Source organism: Dendroctonus ponderosae, unplaced genomic scaffold (assembly GCF_020466585.1).
Source record: "Dendroctonus ponderosae isolate FM_Combo_2020 unplaced genomic scaffold, Dpon_F_20191213v2 Dpon_F_20191213_9, whole genome shotgun sequence".
NCBI classification, from domain to species: Eukaryota; Metazoa; Arthropoda; class Insecta; order Coleoptera; family Curculionidae; genus Dendroctonus; species Dendroctonus ponderosae.
Genome location: NW_026019116.1, coordinates 5847137 through 5856798, shown reverse-complemented (window position 1 = coordinate 5856798; position 9662 = coordinate 5847137). Strand labels below are relative to the sequence as shown.

Genomic DNA, 9662 nt, shown 5'->3' with positions numbered 1-9662 from the left:
GATAGACAATTTGCTTGATGTAAATCTTAAAGATTTGGTTATTGGTTGCAAAAATTGAGCGATTTGATATTGATTCTAACATGCAGTGGAAAAACACGCGGAGTTTTGTTAGGGCTTTGTTAGGAACCCTTAACCCGTTTCCTGTCGCCTCCAGAAACGATGCTGATTAAACGTTGCAAATAGCGACTAAACATCGATTTGTCCGCTGTCGTTGAAACAAATCCGCGGCGCTCAGGGCGTTTGCGAAATTTTGAAAAATTTTGAAAAACCGCCGCGTTTTCCGAATGGAATCCGCCACAAAAACATGTTTATTCGGTAATCGGTGGATGTCATCGCGTGGTTGACATGAGTTGTTGGCTTTTGAATCAGGCTTATTTGTAGCCATCAAAATCGCGTGCATATTTACACAAGATGTACGAAAATAATGCGGTCCGACTGGTCCAAACGCCCGAATCTCCACTCGAAAATAGACGCATTACTCATGCTTATTGGGTAGATGGTGAAAAAGCGAGGAAACCCACTGGTTTAGGCGCAAGTTCGCTACCGTATTAATCAACCATTCAGCTATAAGACTAACGTCAATTGTTTTATCGCCTGCGAGGGGTTTGAGCCCTTTGGGATGAAAGGCGCCCTTAATCCGGGCGGCGGTGAAAAGTTAAGAACGACAGTTTTTGCGATTTCCCAACACGAACTAGTTTAAGAGCAATTTAGATATCGGGAAAACTGGCCCTCGTTTTCTCCTATTTTTCCAACTGTCCAAGAAAACTGTACGCGCTTGATTAAATACCACAATCATTGTATCCGTTGGCATTAATGAAAGCGTTCATCGGTTGATGGCCTGGCAAAAATGCAAATAAATCAAACATCATCGCAGCCATAATTACGACTAATTGGATTTTTCGTATTGCGGTCTGGTTGGCAAACGACAACTTCGGATCGGGCCAAGTGGCCCCATATTTCTTGGTCTATTGCCTCTGAACTGGGACCGGTTGCGACAATGTATCTATCGTCTGCAAATCGGTCGGTTTTGCAATGCACGCACAGTAATAACAGCCATATTATTAACGTCCGCACATAAATTCGATTTTAACTTGACAATCGGCGTACATTTGTAATCTATTAAGTGGAAAAAGTAACGCTTTCCACGTTTTTCTTCGCGTTAATGAAGTGGCGGGATTTTGTCTGCTGCGTTCGCAAATTATGGTTAAAGWTTAAAAAATTTTGAAAATTTCGTTATTGGTTGCAAAAATTGGGCGATTTGATATTGATTCTAACATGCAGTGGAAAAACACGCCGAGTTTCGTTAGGGCGTTGCCCTCTAAAGGGGCCCTCAAAGTTTCTAAAGCTGAATATTTCCGAAACCGTTGCAAATTGCTCAGTAGTCGTCCAGGCATCTACCGATAGAACGACACCTGGACTAGCTTTTCCGATTTGGTTTTTATCAGAAATTCCTAACCTTTAAAGAGTTAGGAGCAAAAAGTTGCCTGTTGAAGTTCAAGTGCTGATCACTCAGAAACTCAGAAGCCGTTCATAATCTCGGCATAATCATGAGAATTTTTCGATAGACAATTTGCTTGATGTAAGTCTTGAAGATTTCGTTATTGGTTGCAAATGGGCGATTTGATATTGATTCTAACATGCAGTGGAAAAACACGGGGAGTTTTGTTAGGGCTTTGCCCTCTAAAGGGGCCCTCAAAGTTTCTAAAGCTGAATATTTCCGAAACGGTTGCAAATTGCTCAGTAGTCGTCCAGGCATTTTCGATAGAACTACACCTGGACTCGCTTTTCCCATTTGGTTTTTATCAGAAATTCCTAACCTTTAAAGAGTTACGAGCAAAAAGTTGCCTGTTGAAGTTCAAGTGCTGATCACTCAGAATCTCAGAAGCTGTTCATAATCTCGGCATAATCATGAGAACTTTTTCGATAGACAATTTGCTTGATGTGAGTCTTGAAGATTTCGTTATTGCTTGCAAAAATTGGGCGATTTGATATTGATTCTAACATGCCGTGGAAAAACATGCGGACTTTTGTTAGGGCTTTGCCCTCTAAAGGGGCCCTCAAAGTTTCTAAAGCTGAATATTTCCGAAACGGTTGCAAATTGCTCAGTAGTCGTCCAGGCATTTTCGATAGAACTACACCTGGACTCGCTTTTCCCATTTGGTTTTTATCAGAAATTCCTAACCTTTAAAGAGTTACGAGCAAAAAGTTGCCTGTTGAAGTTCAAGTGCTGATCACTCAGAATCTCAGAAGCTGTTCATAATCTCGGCATAATCATGAGAACTTTTTCGATAGACAATTTGCTTGATGTGAGTCTTGAAGATTTCGTTATTGCTTGCAAAAATTGGACGATTTGACATTGATTCTAACATGCAGTGGAAAAACAAGCGGAGTTTTGTTAGGGCTTTGCCCTCTAAAGGGGCCCTCAAAGTTTCTAAAGCTGAATATTTCCGAAACCGTTGCAAATTGCTCAGTAGTCGTCCAGGCATTTTCGATAGAACGACACACGGACTCGCTCTTCCGATTTGGTTTTTATCAGAAATTCCTAACCTTTAAAGTGTTAGGAGCAAAAAGCTGCCTGTTGAAGTTCAAGTGCTGATCACTCAGAATCTCAGAAGCTGTTCATAATCTCGGCATAATCATGAGAACTTTTTCGATACACAATTTCCAAAACTTCGATTTTTCGGGTTTTATAATGAAATTCTAACCTTTGAGGAGTTAGAAGCAAAAATACGGAAATTTATCTGACCGCCGAAGTTCAAACTCTGATATCTCAGAAACGGTTGCGAAAATCAGAGTGATCTTTAGCACCTTTTCACTGGAGAATTTTCAGTGTTGAGTTTCACTCCTAGGGTTTTATGAAGAAATTCTAACCTATAAGGAGTTAGAAGCAAAAATACGGAAATTTATCTGACCGCCGAAGTTCAAACGCTGCTATCTCAGAAATAGTCGAGAAAATCAGAGCGATCTTTAGAACCTTTTCGCGAGAGAATTTTCAGAGCTGTGTTTCACTCCTTGTGGTTCGTCAATAAATTCCAACCTTTAAGGAATTGGAAGCAAAATGCGGAAATTCAGTCATCATTATTATCCAATTTATCAAATCGTTGACGTTCAAACTCTAATGTCTCAGAAACGGTTAACAATAGCAGAATAATCATTAGAACCCCTTCGATAGAGCATCTTCAGAGCTCCATTTGCTTCCTTGATTTTTTGCAAAATTCCTAACCTCAAAGAAGTTAGATGCAAAAAAGTGAATATATAGCTCAGGCTCTTTCATATTCAGTGCCCGATTCTTGCACGGACGCCTGTGAGTTTTCCGCAGTGGATTGGCAGGATTTTGTTGTTGACAATCGGGAACGTAGCCTATGAAATTCGAATATCAAACAACATTCGTTAATCGGGCGCGACCATTAATAAGAGGCAGATGACGACTAATGGCGCGAAAATAAATGTTTTGGTCGCCGTGTGTACGTTTTGGGAGAGTTCAGTGTAGTTTACTGACACAGTTTCGGGAACAGAAAAGGGAGTCATCGAGTTGTGTGGTAAACACACACACACACACACGGTAGCGGAGCGCACGTTTTCCGAAATGCAGAAATAGCGTTATTAATCGTTATTCGGGCCAGGATGGCGTAACCGCGGTTTGGAACGTGGACGTTTGTGACTCACTTTGATCCGAAACAATCCAGATATTTCCCAGCGGCTGCTGGATTTTTTCGTTTGGTTGACAAGATCAGAATGAATCCCGCGTCACTTCCACTCAGTATTTTTATCCGATTTTCGGGTCAACAGACCCCGAATGTTCTGGAGGCGCGTGCCAGGAAACGTTCTGGATTTGGAGAAAAAACGTTCGCCTACATTCAAAACCGGTCATTCTGCCCTCTCGTTCTGAGCGAATTATCCAATCTGGATGCAATGGACTGTCGCGAAAGTGATGTTGTGGCAATTTAAAAATACCCGGGGGCAGAAAGATCAGAAAATCGGGCGCGGCCTAATCGATAGTGGCAGGAATAATCGAAGGCCGGCTAATTTTGGGCGCTCGGTTGAGTCAAGTTCAAAGGAAACAGACATCCAGAGCCTGATAAAGCTCAGCAGGAAAGGTCAGGGATTCCATGGCAAAATAACTGGGTGATAAACAAACTGAAGAATCCGCGATATTTTTTTGATCTTGAGCCCGATTGGATGCGAGCATTTTTTTGCAGCGTCTGGGGGCCCATTGAACCTCAACTGCCACTGAATAATGAAAAAATGTCATTGATTTTACACCTGTACATAATGCAGGCGCCTGTAGTAAGTAATGCACACGAGCCGAGCGCAAATATCAAGGACAGCACAGGAAAAAAAATAACCGGTTGCATAAGCCGCGGCAGGACGTGTCCAAGCCGTCCTGCATGCCGCAAACAACACTATGCGATTCCATGTCGGAAAATATTAACTCAGGATTGTGATTTGGCAATGGACCTGACTCTCATTTGCGATCGGAATAACGCACCTCTTCACCACGCGAAAGATTTTGCAATCGACCATGTGGATGAATTGGGGACGATGTGATTAACGCGTCCCGACATAAATCGGGTCTTCACTTGACTTGTAGCCCATTAAGTGGGAGAAGAGTAATACTTTCCACATTTTGCATTAGCTGGCTGCGTTCGCAAATTGGCAGTAAAATGCCCCTTTCAGCTCGCGTTCTGGTTGTTCATCAGTTAATTAACGCTCGAAAGCCCTCAATCACGGTTGTGTGCTGACATCGTCCACTCGGAGCAAAGGAATTATTGATAAGACGTGAAAATTAAAAGTTAGAACGTCGATGGGGGTTCACGTTCGCCCACGATGGTGGACGGTCGCAGTGTCTGAAGCGCCCCTTAAAGTTAGAATGTCGATGGGATTTCGCCGGCAGCAACTATCGATGTGCTGACCAAAGGACAGAAAACGCATCTGATGCTGCCCATGTCCCAAGCTTTTTGACGCAATAACTGACGTTCTTTTTCTATTGCTTGTCCACAGAGCGAGATCAAGCAATGCTAACGACAAATGTTTAGTTTATAACAATGTTCATACAACAAACAGAACATCGATGAATGTTGACGCTGACCTCCCATCGACTTTCTAACTTTGAGACGCGGTTTGCATAAATCCCAGGTTGGATTTTACCCGAATTATTATGAAATCTTTGCCATGTTGCTGTGGTTGATCGTAATTAAAACGGCTGGTTTGCCGACGACATTAGAGGAAGCTGTTCAGTATCGATTTGCTGCCGATCTAATTGTGATTTACCGTGCAGTTATTTGACTCCACGGTTTCATTAACGCCGCCTAAGTAGACGCGGTGTTTACCTGGATTCAAATACGAATTTACCTGGCGGTAATTTGGATTCTATTTTAAATTTCCGCCCCGGTTCCCGGATATTACTAGCGAAATCAGCCGCGCTATGGCTTCATTAACGGCAACATTCTTTCCTTCAAGGAGAAAGAAATGCAAAATAAACTGGGGCAATAATGGCGATTTCATTCAAAATGCTTTTGCTGTTGGCACGTGTTAACGACCAGGCAAAGACCGCCCATCATCTGCCACCATTGCACCGGCAAATTTATCGACGATTGGATTACTTGCATCCCAGCAATAATAACACGCTTGGCTTATGCCCAGCAGCATGTAAACTCGCATTGAAGAATGCTGACCAACACGCACACGCTATTTCCGGAATGTGTGCACTCGAAAAAAACAACTCGGTATTGTTGAAGGGGACTTTTTGAACCTGCCCGGTAAATCAAGGGCGTGCCAGCGCCAGGCCCTATTGGCGCAGACGGCCCGTCGTCATAGAAACCGTTCGCGTACCAGGTGGGAGCAATTAATATAAAGCAACGCCGGCTTTTCACCTGTTGCGAAAAATGATGAATAAGGCTCGTAGTAGCCGGCAAGTTCAACATCGTCTGCTGGTAAACAACATTCGTTTAATCGCTTATGACCGAAATATCGTGCTGATGAAGCGTGAGTTGATCAGGACCGGACTGGGGGCCGGAGGTTTACCTCCGTAGAATGCGACTTTTGTGAGTAACGTCTAGAGAAAGTGAGGCCGAATGAAGTGAGTTCCAGATGCCAACGGAGAACGATGAGACAGATTGGCCGATCGCCAAAAGATTAGCGAAGGAAAAGCAACATCAAAGGTGAGAATATAGAGGGGAATCGAACAAGGTGAGCCAATTTGATTAATGTGGGTTTATTTCAGGTACCTGAACACCCACCCAAAAGCGAATTCTAGTTCATTGCCATTCATTAGACTAAATAGTTCACGTTGGAAAAGTGGACTGAATCTTCATCGGGATCTGGACCGGTGGAAAATGCTCAGCTGGAAACAACAGAGCTGACTGAATAAACTGATTTCATTCAAAAACAAACCGACGTGGCTCGATTATTTCGCACAAACCGCGGTTCGGGCCGCCTCTATTTTCGGGCGAAATAATAATTTTTCGCCCGTTACTCATCGGAAATTAAATAAATATTCGGGAAAAGCGTCGCCAACCTTGAACGTGGTGGCAAGCAAAATAAACTGAAAGTAACGTACATTACACGGTCTTATTGCTTGGATTTGGACCGAAAGCACAAAAGTGAATTTCCATTAGATTCATTCGGCCAACCAGTCGATCGAGGAGGTTGTACTGACAATAATGATTTAATGGCCCCATTAATACCACCGCCCTATTTTTAGACCCGTTTCGATTAACTGCCGTGAAAAAACAAATGTTTCCCCGAACAAAACATCAATAATTAGGTAACGACCATTTCGTACAATCGTAAAAGCCGAAATCACATAAATTCTTCGGCTCTTGTTTGGCTCTGGGCCTCGCTGTTTAAATTTATCATAAACACGCTCACGCCTGTTTTACTTTCAAACACAATCCCGCCTGTAAAAAGGCTATTGATTAGGCCCATTTTCGCCATATGAGTGCGTTTTTCCACACCCAAACAACAGCTCTCTACCAGTTAGTACGTCGATGCGTTTTCGCTTCCACTAAGCAGCAGATGATCAATAGCGAACCACCATCGATGTTCTGATTGATGATTGAATTCGTGAGTGGGGTTGAGGGGGTTGAAGATCGCTGGGTTTTTAGAACAGAAGTTGCTCTCTTTAGTGCAAAAAACTGCATCGTTTTCGCCACTTAAACGCTAAAACAAGTATTTTCTTCACAAACGCCTGATGATGGCACGGTCTCGAAACGGGCAGGCTTCACAGAATACACTTTCCGCGATCTAATGCAAATTACTACAGCTTTCTCCCTTTTTACGATTACGAGTAATTAATTGTTGAAACCAGGCCTGCATGGCTCTGTTAGCTCGTCTTTCACGCCACATTTTTCAGAAAAAATCTGAAAAACGACCAGGCTTTATAGAACAAACCTGCCTCTATACAAAAAAAAACCAAAAAACCATACATTTCTCACTCTTTTGGTTCAGGAGAAAATAATTGTTGAGGGTCCAGGCTTGCCTGATCCTATCAGATCAATGTTTAAGTCAAAAACGCGCATTTTTTGCAAAAATTCTTAATGATGGCTCGAGTTCGAAACGGGCAGGGTTTATACAACAAACCTACTTCTATCGAATGAAAAAAACCGCACCTCCGTCACTCTTTTACTTCCGAACAAAACAATTGTTGAAACCAGGCTTGTATGACCCTGTCAGCTATTTTTTTTTAAGTTTGGCGTTTTCTGGGCGCAGTTTTGCAAAAAACTCCAAAATCCCGACAAGTTGGCCAAATCCAGTGCACTTTATGGAGGTGCGAATGCAATTGGGCCGCTTTTCCCGACGTAAAGTTGTGCCGGTTGCGTCACAGTTGCATAAACTAAATGGCGCCATCTGCAATGCTCAACTAGCAATAACAAATTAAAATCTTAATAGTTTGGAACCAATGCTGGCACGGAACTGTGTCAAAACCTCCACCCACACACCAGCAGAATCTGCGGATTTCGCCTGTGTGCCATTTCGACCCAATTAACGAAAGCAATTTGCTCGCGTTTTTTAATTAAATCATCTGTCAACTATCGGAACAACCCCCGTAGGCGCGGGTGACGCCCCCTTAGGCCGATTCTTGATCAGTTGCCATGGCAGCGGCCACCGCAACGCAGTACACATCGACTATACGAGGGTAGGGCGTAAAAAAGGGGGTTGTGCATAGCCGGGAACGATCATGTCAGTGTCGTGCGGCTACTTATTAGCGACCGACATATTTATGTGGAATGTAATTTGGTTGATGCGACCGGCAACAGCATTCGGACAGTAGAAACATCGGTTTGTTGTATATTTTCGGCCACAAATAGATCGGGACCGGTCGAAAATAGAGTCATTCAAATTTCAACACACGGTACTTGGAAGACTCGTCTAATGATGATTAAAAAAATAGTCGTGTTATTTTTATGTGACATAGTTTTTCGTTCAGTGGGGATATTTGCATGATTTACCGCGACGAAATTGCATAGGTTTCTCGAATAAATCAATTACACAATGACCCCCCTCAGTGTAAACAGGCCATTAAAACGGCAGATTCACGTCCCGAAATAATGAAAAGATACAAGTTTTGCTGGCTAATTAACGTTGTTTGGCTTAACGGGTCTACGTCAAAGTCCGTCTAAAAAAAATCCCGATTCGTATTTAACGCCGACTTTATTGCCTCACTGATGAGTTCGCTTCACGCCCACCTAGTGAAACGTCGTCAAAATCCAGTCGTGTTCATTTTGCATCATCATACCCATTTTATAGGAAAATGTTTCTTGGAGCGGCTCAGTTCAGTGTGGTTTTCTTAAGAGATGTTTTTCATAATAATTCTTACGGGGAAAAAACCTTAATTTTTTTTGGCAAGTCGACGCCAAACTGGATTAGAAGATGCGAAACATTTCGGCTGATTAACAGTGAATTGATCACGCGCATGTTGGACGACCTTATCCATAAATTTCGTCCGACTATTTTCACGCAAATTTCGCCGTTTTTCCCCCCTTACATAATCGATTGGAAAGGTTTGGCGGACAGGAGAACGACTGTCACAACGGCTTCCGAACAGATCAAACACCTGAACATTGTCTGGAAAATCTAATTTCGTGTCAGACAAAGGGAGAATTGAATAGTGCTGGATGCAACCTTTAGGGCTTATTTGGTTAATAATAGACCTCGAAAGGTCTCCAGGCGGCGCGTTTAATGGGAAATTAAGCATGATATAACAGGGGCTGTCAAAGGTCCTAATCCCAACTGTAGGCCTAGACCAATAAATTTGCAAAATTGGCGAAAAAATCGTTTGCGTGGCCGGTTATTAACGGCAGTTTCTTCGATTCAGAATCGCGTGGTTACATCAAGGTTAAGATCATTGGAGATTAGATATTTTTCGAAAAAAATGTTATTTTTACTTGTACCTGTCCGGACAGATTTAAGATAGGTTAGGAGGTTGCACACGGTCCGATTTGGACATTGAAGGACCATTTTTTTCGGCTAAATTTAGCGGGAATTCTTCAATCGAACTTGCCCTGCACGTCTGTCTTTTATCCGATGTCTATTTCCGTAAGGCCTGTTGCCTATTGCCTATTTTAAACGCGAGATCTAAGTAAATAACCCACTTTCTCTGCTTTGGATCGAACTGGATTTGTTTGGAGAGCCACTCTATAAAACGCGAACAATAAGGGAAA

At 42.7% G+C, this 9662-nt stretch overlaps 1 protein-coding gene and 1 long non-coding RNA gene across 3 annotated transcripts in view; one reads left to right on the top strand and one right to left on the bottom strand.

The window, feature by feature from the left end:
• LOC109542290 (myocardin-related transcription factor B) overlaps positions 1-9662 on the bottom strand; it is a 33604-nt gene that overhangs the window by 17318 nt on the left and 6624 nt on the right. The gene's annotated exons all lie outside the window — the stretch shown is intronic.
• Positions 5825-6392, top strand: LOC125505643. Its single transcript, XR_007282314.1, has 2 exons — positions 5825-6161; positions 6224-6392. It is a non-coding gene; the product is annotated as an uncharacterized LOC125505643 (long non-coding RNA).